The sequence below is a fragment of the Leptidea sinapis genome, chromosome 2 (assembly GCF_905404315.1).
Source record: "Leptidea sinapis chromosome 2, ilLepSina1.1, whole genome shotgun sequence".
NCBI lineage: Eukaryota > Metazoa > Arthropoda > Insecta > Lepidoptera > Pieridae > Leptidea > Leptidea sinapis.
In genome coordinates, this window is record NC_066266.1 from 2,419,341 (window position 1) to 2,433,419 (window position 14,079).

The following is a 14,079-nucleotide window of genomic DNA, read 5'->3' on the forward strand; positions in this document are numbered from 1 at the left end:
CTTAACATTATCCTTTAACTTATGGTTTGATGTTTGTTCATTTTTGTTTATAGGACAAAATATAATAAATATAAGTCTTCTTATACTTTATCAATATAATCAATTTATAATTAATCAAAAATATCAAATTAACATATTTGCACACTCTGGGGGATTATTACTAACGAATACTCATTCTGAGTCAATTGTAACAGGTCTTAATCCAGTTAAATAGTGTTTCACAAAAGAATCCAGTTAAATAGTGTTTCATTTGTTTTATTTTTAATATATACAAATAAAGATATTGTGATAACGAACTGGTCCCGATTTTATTTTTTCTTTTCAATGTACATAACGCAATATACAAAACAGGAGGAGAACGAGAATGCTAGTCATGAGTAAATTATCATCAACCTCCATATTCTTGCGCAAAATTAGAGAAACTGAAATTGCACAGCGGACCTTTGAAATGTTAGTTATGATACCCATACACTATCTATTTGTAAATCAACATGTTACCACACTGTACTTTAAAAATTTTGGAGTTTGTTGAAGAAAGTCTCTTGAGAACCTCAGTGTAAATTATTAACTCCGAATTGAATGATGCAATTCACTTTGTGGCATTTGATTCGAATTGAGTCATATCGAAGTATTATCAGCCTTCATAATAATATTTTAACATTAAAAAGTAGATATAGTACATCGCTTGACTCCAAGATTCCTAATTGGGACTTACTTTGCACTACCGGTCTTCTTGCTTCTTTTGGTCACTTCTTTCAGCAGTTTTATCTTGAGTATATTTAATACATAATATAACATAACTAGTTATATCATTGGGTCTAAAATACAAATAAATTCTTGGTTTTGAAGTTTTTATAATAAATATCTTCTCAAGATATCTAGAAAGCCACCACTAACCCGAATGTTACCTCCTAGTTTATTACTTATTAATAATTTTGAATTTTTAACTATTACTACTCATATTGTTCATTTTTACGGCTTCACAATCAGTATTACTAAAAATATGAAGACGTGTAAAAATACTACCAAAGTTATTTCGAAATATATATAAAAAATTACAAAAAACTCATTTATCGAAATTTTTGGTGCAATATGAAAAAATATCGACAATGTTGGTTACATCACTAAAGCGAACATTACTTCATTACATATACAAATTTGCTTCACGCACACAAACAAACAGCGTAACTAGAGCTTTTAAGCTCTAAAGAACATTCTATTTTCCACCGTATATAAGAGTGTTAAAGTTGAAAATCATGTTATTTTATCTAAACTAGGTGACTATGACCTCATAGGCTTTTATAATACTTACTTCTTATGATAACTTTTTGCTTATCATCTTATAGATTTCATGTTTTAAATAGGGCACGCTGAGTAAATAAGAATCTTTGTTATGAAAGTATTTACCTAGGTTACCAAATTATTTTAAGCCAGGTTCACCTAATTGATGTAGACTAAGGTTGAGACCTATAGACCGTACTCAGACTTTGCTCAGACTTTACTTACCTAGATGAGTGTAATAAAAGGCGAACTTGAATTTTGCATTGGGTTGTCTTAGCTAAGATCCAATTATTTAACGTTTTAGTATTTATGTAACGTTTTATATTTTCTAAAAAAAAGCAATAGAATTTAAGTATTAAGAAATTAACATTTCAAAATTAAACTTTTTTTCTAATTACAGCTAGAACATACAACATTACAACTTTTTACTTTATTAAGTTTTTGTTTTTTGTGGTTATTTAGTTTCAATATCAGCTCTTAACGAATTACCAAGTTCAGGCACAGTGTTAACTAGGTTTTAAGAAAGACTTTTGTATTATTATTTCGTAATTTAATGATGTTTTAATTAATAAACTGAATTAATTGAAACTGTAAAATGGGAGAAACATATAATATTAAGAAACCCACCGATATCCTGACCTGGTCATAACGGACTACAAGTGACTAGTACAATTGTTTGTATGGAAAAAATACGTCTCTTGAGTTTGTCTCCTTTGGTTAAGGCGTTAATACATGCTAGGCCTTATGACGAGGCTCATGGTCGCTCGGAGGGCAATGGAGAGGGTTATGAGTTTTGTTTGTGCAGCGAACGAATTTGGTATAATTTTTTAAAATTAAACCCGCTGCGCAAAATTATGATTTCAACAATATGGATATCGTATCCGAGGTTCTCGACGGTGAAGAGAACGAATTTGGGACCATTTTGAAATACTTTTTGAACACTCCCCGTGATAAATGCGGTAGAAGACACACAATGAAGCGATGTTTCTACGCAACGCCAAGTGATCCAGCCGTTCACAGAGCACCCCGACAGTTCAAGCCGCTCTGCGTTGCAGGCGGTCAAATGGATCGAGCTGATACTGGGGTGCGTGAGACCAAAAATGGCAGCATTACTCCATGTGTGGCCAGACCTGCGCTTTGTACAGCGCTAGAATGTGCCGGCTTGAAGTATTGCCGTGCTCTATTAATAACGCCCAGCTTCTTCGAAGCCAATTTGGCTTTGCCCTCAAGATGGCCATGGAATTGGCAATTGCTCGAGTTTTCGAAACCCAGTATTCCGATACTAGGTGAGGCTTTAAGGGAAGTGTTGTCGAAGAGCGGTGATACGACAAATGGGGTATTTTTTGGTGGACAAGGTTCAGGGTTCTGGTTGACCATTACCCGAGAGATACCTGCATGGCCTCTGTCTGCATATCAATGTATGTTGGAAGTGTCCAACATATCATTTATCAACAATCTCAAAAATAACCCTATGTTTTTTTCCTGTTAATGGATCGATTCCTGGGAAGTGGGAGCTATAGCTAAGTCTTTACCTAGCTACCACGTGTTAAATACATAATTATCATATACGTGTAAATCATGTGTATGTGTATTGGTGCGTGTGTTAATTCAAACGCTCTTGTTTAACGTTAAAGTACTATTTTTTAAGCGAAGCTGAGCGGAGCTTCCACCGGGTGACTCCAAGACATAATTTTGAATTTCGACTTGATTCAATTATTATAATTAAAAACAAACATGATTTACAAAATATTCTAAATTAGCACGTGCTATTTATATTTAAACAATTTGTTATGTTTTTAAAGTGATAACCCTCACTTCTAGGATTAATACACAAATAAAATTTGAAAACAAAATTTAATGAACGATGCAGGACTCGAACCCACGACTTCTGGCGTTCCGTGCCAGTGCTGTCCCAACTGAGCTAACCGTTCGAGTGACATATCGTCATAAAATCATGTATGCTTTGTTCAACTCTCAGGTTGTGGCTTCATCTACAGTATCTCAGTTGGGAGAGCACTGGTATGGAACGCCAGAAGTCGTAGGTTCGAGTCAAAAAAAAAATTTAGTATTTTCAAATCGAACACTCATTTTATCGAGTGTATTATAAGAAGATCTTTGGATAACAAATCACAATTAACTTAAAAAATTATAATTGAATTTATTCCTTAACAGCATAAATATTAACATGGTTAGTGTTTTTTTCAGTGTAACAGTTTATATTAACTGTTATAACTTGTAACACACTAAGCGATATCATCGCAGTTACTGATTCACGCTCTAAGGTTATTGTTATAGGTATTTGATAAGTTCTTGTCTAAATAAAATATTTTTTAAAGGATTACAACGCGTATAATTGTACTCTTTACTATTTTTGTTGTATTTGTTACATTTGGACTTTTCTTCTTGAAATAGATATTTGTAATAGATGACAATGATAGCGATAAAGAACAAATAAAACATAGTAAATTTTTTTTAACTGTGGAAAATAAATAAATCTCAAACAATAACACGAAAATTATTTTATTTTTTTATATTTATTTTTTATTTATTTATATATGTTTGTTTTATTTCCATATAAATCGAATAACAACTACAAGTTACTACCTAAAGCCGGTGCACCTAGTGCTATTTAATAATATACATACATTAGACGTTAAAAAATATAAATATTATTCGTTTTCGTACGAGAAAGTAAAATGGAAACAAAAACTTTTTTGCACACTGTACTTTATCAATAGGATATTATAATGAATAATTGAAGCTAAACAATATCGATAAACTATCGATAGTATCGATGTTTTCGATACACAGCAATACTATAGTATAATTGAACCTAAATATTTAATGTTATATCGATAGCCGTATAGATATTATACATGATTTCGGGCTTATAATAAATCATATATCGATAACCAAAGTATCGATAGTTCGACAACAGTAGCCCGCACGCACGACGCAACAATGGCCCAGGGCCAGTAGCAGATTGCAGCGCGGCCTTTTTTTTTGAGAGGAGATAATACAGTTACGTATATGTCCGAGTCGAGTGTCCGCGTAAGCGGACACCCCATTCCGACTAAAACCTCCTCTATGCTGTTAGCCATGCTTTTACAGCGACATAGGACATGGGCAGTGGAGGCCGCAAAGACTACGCAACAACAGTCGCGGGGCGTCTCCTAAGGAGACTCGAACCTCGGACCGGCTGTGTACTTGTGGGAAGAGAGAATGAAAATGAAGATGAAGGATGAAATGATGAGAAGAACACACTCGCCGGCGGGTGTGGTGATGTTTTGTGTAATGTATGTAAGTGTGTCTGTATGTGTTTATGAGTGTATGTATGTATGTATATTTGTATGTATGTAAGTAGTAAATGTTTGTGTGCATGTATGTTTGTGTAAGTGGTGTATGTCAGTCCGTCAGTCAGTCCTGAAGGGCGGCCGCGCGGCCAACGAATAATAGCGGGGGCCCGGTAGGTGCGGGGAAAACATCTCGCTCCGCCTTAACAGGATTAAGGCCGTTTGCAGATACAGCACCCTTAAACGTCAAATGAGTACTCAACGCTAGCTGAGCGCTAAGATAAGGAATTAGAAAAAAATTGATTTCCGTAAAATAATTAACGCTTTATCCAACAATTCTTTTTCCAAGTCGATCATTTCTTTATGAGTCACCACCGTCGCTCATGTTTTATTCCAAGAGACTTAGTTAAATCAAAGAATATATAATAATACTACAAGTAAAGTTAAATTTAAATTCGTGGATTAAATAGCTCTAACAACAGGCTAAAGAATATTGTATTGTGACCGCGAGTAAACAATACTCTATCAAGCAAACAAATGAATCGATACGGAATAATCGAAACTTGTTCCGAGATCGTGAGCGATAAATCTGTCAGAAATGAGCTCTATGCACATGGTGAGGTGAATATTCGGCCTAAAATATTAATGGAAAATATTTTTAAAATTACAAGTTATTTTCATTGATTAACGCGTGTGTTATACATTTAAATAAAAGAGTTTTAATAGGTTTAAAACGCGTCTAATTGTAACTTTGTTTATACATTAGATTTTGCGTGAAAGTTACTTTTTTATTATTATTTTAGTTAACCCGACGTTTCAAGACCTTTCCAGATCTCGTTTTCAGGGGGACTGTAGTCCCAAGTGTTTTAATTAAATAACCAGTTTTGATTTTTTTATCTGTATGGCAGCCATTTTGGAATCCAATGTCTAGCTTTTTTATTACTTTTGTTAACATTTCAGCAGTCTCGCTTTTACAGTTTAGGCGATACAATCCGCTGACAGTCGGAAAGACGGTCAGACAGAGGTTAATCATTATATTATTATTATCAATTTATTGCGTACCTTTTTTTATCAATTTTTTAAATCATAAATGTATGCACAGTTGGTACTTAAATTTTATATCTCGCCTAACTGTTGCAACAATTTGTGTGCGAGTTTACGCTCTTAGACTATACTATTGTGCATCTTTAATAAATTATACCTAATTTGTTCGTTATATACACTATTACTAATACACATATAATATTTTTCTTAGTAATTAATTCATAATATTCCCACCTGTAGTGCGCATAGACCCTGTACAGAAAGGTTTCATCGCTCAGAAAGGGGAACAGCTAACAAGCCGACACAAGGCACAGTAAAGTGACCTTCTCTTATTTTCATCAGACTTATGAATATTCTATCACCAGCTTATTAAACGAACGGTCAATCGATTCCAGGATCATTCCATAAAAGGCCTTGGTTCGAATATTTTTGATTGGGAAACTATTTTGACTTCCTATATCCTCAATAAGAAGTCGTGACACAAAATAAATCGGGCTCTTGGTCACAAGGGTTGCCTTCGGCGCCGATTAGAACTCTAATTGACAATATGACACATATCTAATTATCAATATGCGTATTACTCCGGCTAGGTATAGAACTGAATGAACCACATCAATGTAGATGTGGCGTTCAGGTAGATGCTCTTCTGAGTCACGGGTTTTCCTGCCTAAAATCGGCAGGCCGTATCAGTCGTCCCGCCAGCATGAAGTTATCCGCAGGATATTTGCCGCTCTTAATATACCAACTGTTTTAGAGTCAAATGGTATTGCCCGCTGCAATGGCAAAAGCGTCCTGATGGAATGACCCTGGCGGCTTTGGACACGGGGAAGGGCGCAGATGTGGGACGCGACTTGGGTCGACACTCTGGCGCCTTCTCATGTCCAAGCTATGTCAGATGGTGCTGGGGCTCCTGCTTCGTCTGCCGAAAACAGCAAGCGTCGCGAATATGTTGGTCTCAGTGAGTCTTTTTTGTGCCTAATGATCAGCCTAGCTATCCAACGCAGAATTGTTGCCAGTACTCTTGGTACATATAGTTATTTTATCTTGTTTGAATAATTTTAAAAGATAAGTATTTTAATATTTGCATATTTTAAAAGATTTTTATAAGATTGTGAAGTCTCCTCAAAAGCGTTTCTTTTTTGGTAGTGTTGCACTTCCGAAAACCTCTTGGATTTCCCAGGGAAACAATTGGTTGTACGTGGAAGAAAGTTTCTTGAAAACCGCACTGTGTAGGAACACCACACATCCAGATGGTAGGGATGATATCCTAATTTGTGACGTGTCGTGCGAAGGTGGAATTCGGCGCTAGGAATCAGGTGAAACAGCTCTTCGGAACAACCCCCGTGATAAATGCAGTAGAAAACACACAAAGAAACGACGTCTCTTCACAACGCCATGTGATCCAGCCGTTCATAGGGCACTGGATTGCCGGTAATTCGAGCAACTCTGCGTTTCACGCGGTCAAATGGTTCGAGCTGATTCTGGGGTGCGCCAGACCAGAGATGAGAGCAATACTCAACATGTGGCTGGATGTGCGCTTTGTAGAGCGATGAATGATAGGGTCATATAAATTTTTAACATATTAATTTAAATGATGACAAATACTCACGAAAAAACAGTCTCATTAAATATACGTGAATTAATTGCAGGCGCCTGTTTATTAATGATTGTGCGTATATTTAAAATAACAGCTCTAACTCTACAGGATAATATAATTTAGATGGTCTCTTAGGTGATCTAATGCGGTTTAATGACAGAGTAAATATTCTTACTAATCTAACAAGTCGCGTGTTATTACAAGAATATATTTAGTTCATTCCTATTTTAAGACAATTTACAAAGAACAATAAAGACTAGGTATGTATGTTTTTAGAGTTCCATACTTAAAGATAACCATCGGGAACCGTTTTATTATGGACTGTATGTCATGTTCTTCACCGTCCCGTCACTGCTGAGAACGTTGAATCCGTAGACTGTCAACAGGACGCTTCCATCGGTTACGGTCGGTGGCCTGGTGCAGTGTTACGTTGACAGCGATATCCAAATGTTTGGATATCTGATCTGTCTTTTCTCCCGGCCTTCTCTCCCTTTAACCTTCCTCGTCACCATTAGTAATGAAATATTTCATGATTCTTTGTAGGCAAACCTGAGATAACCGCTGATCTTTTTAATACGCTTTTGAACCACATTACCTAGCTAAAGAACTTAAATTTTGACAGTGTGTATTTCCACAAACAGCATTTAAAAAACCAAGTGACTCGCACATGAGCGCTATTTCGCCAAATGTAATTAGCAGCTCTTTAGAACACTCAAACGGTTTTATGAAAATAAGGGAAGAGACGAGCAGGACGTTCAGCAGATGATAATTGATACGCCCTACCCAATACAATTCATTGCCGCTCAGGATTCTTGAAAAACCCAAAAATTCTGAGCAGCACTACAATTACGCTCGTCACCTTGAGACACAAGATGATAATTCTCATTTGCCCAGTAATTTCACTAGTTGCGGCGCCCTTCAGACTGAAACACAGTAATATTTACACATTACTGCTTCACGGCAGAAATAGGCGCCGTCGTGGTACCCATAATCTAGCTGGCTTTTTGTGCAAAGGAGCCTGGTACACAAAATGCGCCTTTTGTCTCTACGCAGCGTCACATGCCGTTCACAGAGCCCTGGATCCCCGTTCGAGCAGATACTGGGTTGCATCTAAGCCTAACCAGATATTATAAGAACAATACTCATTTAACTGATGCACATAATATCATCATCATCATCAGCCGGAAGTCGTCCGTAGCTGGACAAAGGCCTCCCCCAAAGATCTCCACCAGCGGTCGTGCGTTGCACTCATCAAACGTATTCCGGCGATCTTGACCAGAAAGTCGGTCCATCTTGTTGGGATCCTACAAGCACTTCGCCTTCCGATACGTGTCGACATAATATAATATTATGTTAAATACATTATTATAATTTAACACAGCAATCATAAGCTGGATAGACTTTCTTACTTAATAGTTACCAAACACGAAAGTTCGATTTTATGATTCGGTTTTATATAGTATATGTAGGTACGTGTTTATCTCTCTTGTATATTGGTTTGTGGCTAATGCAGTTGATTTCACAATTAATTACAGCTTATATTTATGACGACCTAGATAGCCCAGTGGCTAGTGACACTGCCTACTACGCTACCTCTATCCCGGGACCTCTCCCGGGATCGAATCCGGTAGATGCAATCATTTATATGATCAATATGAATGTTTGTTTCCGAGTCATGGATGTTTTTATGTTTAAGTTAGTCTATTGCATTAAATATATCATTGTCTTATAGCCAAATGGATATGCCTAGTTTAGGGCAAGATAATGTGATGTGTTAAAGTGTGTCAATATTATTATATATTGTTATATTATATATATATAAAAGTTAGTTGTAGTAAAAAATATTGTATTACCGTTTGTTAGTCCTAATAAAGTAAATAATAAATGAAAAATACTCCATATTTAGTGAGACGCATACATAACGCAAAAAAAAGTATGTGTTATGTATGTACGCAAGTAGTTATACTTCTTTCGCCTAACGAAGGAAAAATCATTAAAATTATTTATTCCTCGTGCTATTCTACGTTTTTAGAAGAACAATTTAGTAAAAATCTTGCAAAGATGGCTTTGACGATTAATTATTAAATAATGAATACGGTTGTGTGGGCTTGAACACTTTGCCTCTCCTAATAATGGACGAAGAAACCAAAAAAGAAATAACGAATGACGCAAACGTCAGAAAATTTTAGGAACCAACTTCAACCTGTAACTTTTGTATTACAGTGATGCGCCTAACGATGCATAACTTCAAAAACATTTCCAAAGTGGTGATTTATAATAAAATGTAACACTTTATACACTGTTAAGTGTAATTTTTTACCTTAACAAATAAATTAATTTTTAATTGCTTGATTGATAAGTAACTATTTGACTGTAGTAAATAAATACCGCCACAATAACAGTGAAATAATTCGGTGACATAGATAATAGATATCCTAATATATTCTAGCTATAAATAGGCATGGTCCACTTTCTCTAAACACCGAGAAAGCAATATACCAGCTTGGTATTACAATGGCGGCATTACTAACACATTTTATTTGGCAAAGTAATAAATCACAGGATACTGCCGATGTTATGCTAGACAGAGCGTCCGAAATCTAATTATTTTAGATTATATACCTACTTGTGTATCAGTACTCGTCCGGGGCAGTACAGCGACCTATCGAGCTTATAGCCCAGTAGACTCCGAATACCTACTTATTCGCATTGCAGACAAGAAGTAAATCAGTCCAACAAGTGAGGTTACCGGGTGCCGGGTACTGAATGTTCATTCATCTGGCAGTGATCATTAAATCCTATCGATAAATAATTAACCTTTACGTAGAAAATCGCTACTGTGTTTTATTGATTTATAAGATCTACCAGTGGGAGGATCGTTTGCATAGGAAGCCGGCTAGATTATGGGTACCACAACGGCGCCTATTTCTGCCGTGAAGCAGTAATATGTAAACATTACTGTGTTTCAGTGTGAAGGGCGCCGTAGCTAGTGAAATTACTGGGCAAATGAGACTTAACATCTTATGTCTCAAGGTGACGAGCGCAATTGTTGTGCCGCTCAGAATTTCTGGGTTTTTCAAGAATCCTGAGCGGCACTGCATTGTAATGGGTAGGGCATATCTATTATCATCAGCTGAACGTCTCGTACCTTATTTTCATAAAAAAAATCTGTGACTAATGTGGTATTTGGATGTGTGATCAGCACCTAAGAAAGCTCTTCCATTTGCAGTTTTACCGAACTGAACATAATATGGTTTATTCAGTAATTTAAAAGAAATATTTGTAGTAGCGCTTAGTTTAAGCCTAATTTAATAAAGTTTATTTGACTTTTAATTTGAAGCGGTGGTAGTATTAGAAATGACATCAAAAAGAATTCGAATTGAATCAATTTTGAGAAAATAAATGCTAATTCGGACAGCGACCAGTCTCAGCGGCGTACTGTTTCACTCAATAGTTTTGTCTTCCCAATATTGCTTAGCGGTCGTGTATATCGTATTTACGTGTGCGTTCGTTGATTCGGGCGCTCTAGCATAAAGTTGAAGTACCTACTGTTATTTTACAGTATTGTGGAACTTTTTCGTCAGGTATTGACCTGGAGTTGTCTGTTTGGTAACCGAGGGTTGGCACTTTTCTCCAAATAACATCAAAAGTAAGCAGTTGTAAAACATATCGCTTACAACAGCAAATAGAATATTTTGAGAACGAAAAAACTGCATTTTTGTACCTTTATAAACTGCTCTATCTAAAACTTTATACTACAACATGGAACACACAGAGAATTAAATTATCACAGTGATGAGTCACAGATTATTAATATTGACTCTATGGTTGTTTTGTGACAAATAAGGAGGCGAAATCATTAGAAACTATAGCAAAGCACATACATCATGGATTTTTGGTGAATTAAACATACTAATGAATAGCTCTGATTTCATCCAGGTAGGTATCGTGTGAAAATTTAACATTCAGGTCTTAGATTTGAAACGATAGCTTGGGACTCTTTTTTAAAAAATACTTTCATGAGGGAAGTAGAAGTCATGCAATGTTCAAGATTATTTAGATGAACATTGATTTGCAATATTGTATTTTGTGTAATGTGAACGGCTTACAATAACGTGAACATACTAGTGCTATTTACACGTTATCACGGAAGTATCGTTACCTAGTGATAATCGATACGTATTTACATCGCAAATATGTATAAGCTAATTAAAAACGAATTTTCAGCTTTCCCGTACACGAGTGTACATACACTATATGTATAGAACGTTATTGGTCCCAAGTTATTTTCGTATCGTTCCGGAAAAACCGCACCTGAAAACTCATTCCACAGCTTTGATAGCCACAGGTGAAACAGCTCTTCGGAACACTCCCCGGAATAAATGCATTAGAAGACACACAATGAAGCGACGCCTCTACGGAAGTTCACAGACCACTGGCTCCCTGAAAATTCGAGCAGATCTGCGTTGCTCGCGGCAATGGATCGAGCTGATACTGAGAGATACTCGTATCAGCAATACTACAGATGTGGCCGGCTTTATCGGGCTTTCAGCGGGTCTATTCGCTAGTACATTTTGAGTCTATGGTTTAAGCTATATCTTTCATCTTTGTTATAATAAACAAGGCTTTATTAATATTGTTTAATAACGACCTTCTCATATCTACGCCGTTAATTAGAACTAAGGCCAAACATATTATATAACATTACAGCAATTGTGACAAGGAAATTGTGTATCATTTTTACATTACAATTTTTATTTACTAGCAGTGTCCTACGACGTTTCCTGCGGTTAGACTAAGTGGTAATCTTAAATTTAATTTAGTTTGGAATTTTATGAGTTTCAATAAGCTTTAATTAATTTTCTTATAACTTTAGCTATCGACCAGTAAAAATTTGGTAAAAATGGAGGCTGGCAGGGGTTTCAAATATTATGCGGAGTAAGTATTTGTACACGCTCATTAGCAGAAGGAACACAGCGTCACGCGCAAGACAGACGCGAACACTAGCCAAGAACATTTTGTATTAGCAATTGAAATGTAATTATTTAGCAAAATGAGTAAGTCAAGTTAGTTAAACAAATTTATTAATTAAAAGGAGCACTTACCTGAAATACGACATTCCATCCTTTTGAAGTCATGCTGTTACGTAGACAGTTTTTCACTTAAAACTTTGTCTTTGCGTGGCGTTGTATTCAAAGCGCGGTCTTAACGCAACTGAATGAAAACTGTAGTTTAGCTTTATTCAAACAAAACAAATCTTATAACTATATTTTACAACACTATCAACATCATCAGCCAGAAGACGTCCACTGCTGGACAAAGGCCTCCCCGAAAGATTTCCACTACGACCGGTCCTGCGCTGCCCTCATCCGATCCGCCGATCTTGACCAGATCGTCGATCCATTTTGTGGGGGGCCTACCAACACTACGTCTTCCAGTACGGGGTCGCCATTCGAGGACCTTACTATCCCAACGGCCATCTGTCCGTAGAAATATTTGCCATGCCCAGTGCCCACTGACACTTCAGTTTCGCAATCTTTTAGGCTATGTTGGTGACTTTGGTTCTCTTTTACATTTCTTCTTACAATACTATTTTTACATTAAATTAAAACTGATCCGTTGACCGAAATAGCTGCCACCTCTTGGGTTTCCATTAGACCTATTGAGGCGCGGAGAATGTACAAAGTACTATCTACGGTGCTCAGGATTCTTAAAAAAAATCCAAAAATTCTGAGCGGCACTACAACTGCGCTCGTCTCCTTGAGACATTAGATATTAAGTCTCATTTGCCCAGTAATTTCACTTGCTACGGCGCCCGTCAGACCGAAACACATGCTTACACATTACTGCTTCACGGCAGAAATAGCGTCCTTTATGGTTCCCATAATCTAGCCGGCATCCTGTGCAAAGAAACCTCCCATTGACGTAACTTGGACATGAGAAGGAGCCAGAGTGTCGACGCAAGTCGCGTCCCACATCTACGTGCTTCCCGTGCCCAAGCCACCAGCGTCATTCATTCAGGACGCTTCCCATAGCGGGTAATACCATTTGGCTCTTAAACAGCTGGTATATTAAGAGCGGCAAATGCGCTGCGGATGACTTCACAATTACGTTATTGATGTCTATTTAAAATAAAGATACTTAAATATTTTTAAATTTCACACTAAAATTTTAATTCAAGCCCAATTAAGAATTATGGCGTACAAACATACAAATTCATAATAGTATGATCTAATTCATATGACTAGCAGGCAAATAAAGAAAATCATGAAGTCACCTGACCACAGATAAATAATTCTTTCTCAGAGGTTTTCCCCCTTTGTTTAACGTATAGGTACGTGACAAACTCTGTGGTTAGTCGGATACAGTTTTTTCTTTTTTCTGCCGTGAAGCAGTAATGTGTAAGCATTATTGTGTTTCGGTCTGAGGGGCGCCGTAGCTAGTGAAATTCTGCCACCCCCCCAAGAATGGAAGGAAAGATGGGAAGACGAAGTAATTATAAAATTTGCAAACAAAGGCTGGATGCAAACAACCTAAGATAGAAAAAAGTGGAGTGAGATGGAGGAGGTCTACACTCGTCGATATGTCATTAGTTAAAATTATGTAAAGAGAATTAAAGAGTTTTTTTTTATGGAAGAGGACATACGAGCATACAGGTCACCTGATGTTAAGTGATCACCAGTTCCCACATTCTCTTGCAACACCAGCTCAATCACTGGAGCGTTGCCGGCCTTTTTTTTAAGGTAGCCATGGCCTATCGCCTGGATAAACTGGACAAGGAAGCTAATTCCACAGCTTAATACGTGGAAGAAAATTCGTTGAAAACCGCACTGAGGAAGAACACCACACATCCCGATGGTGGGG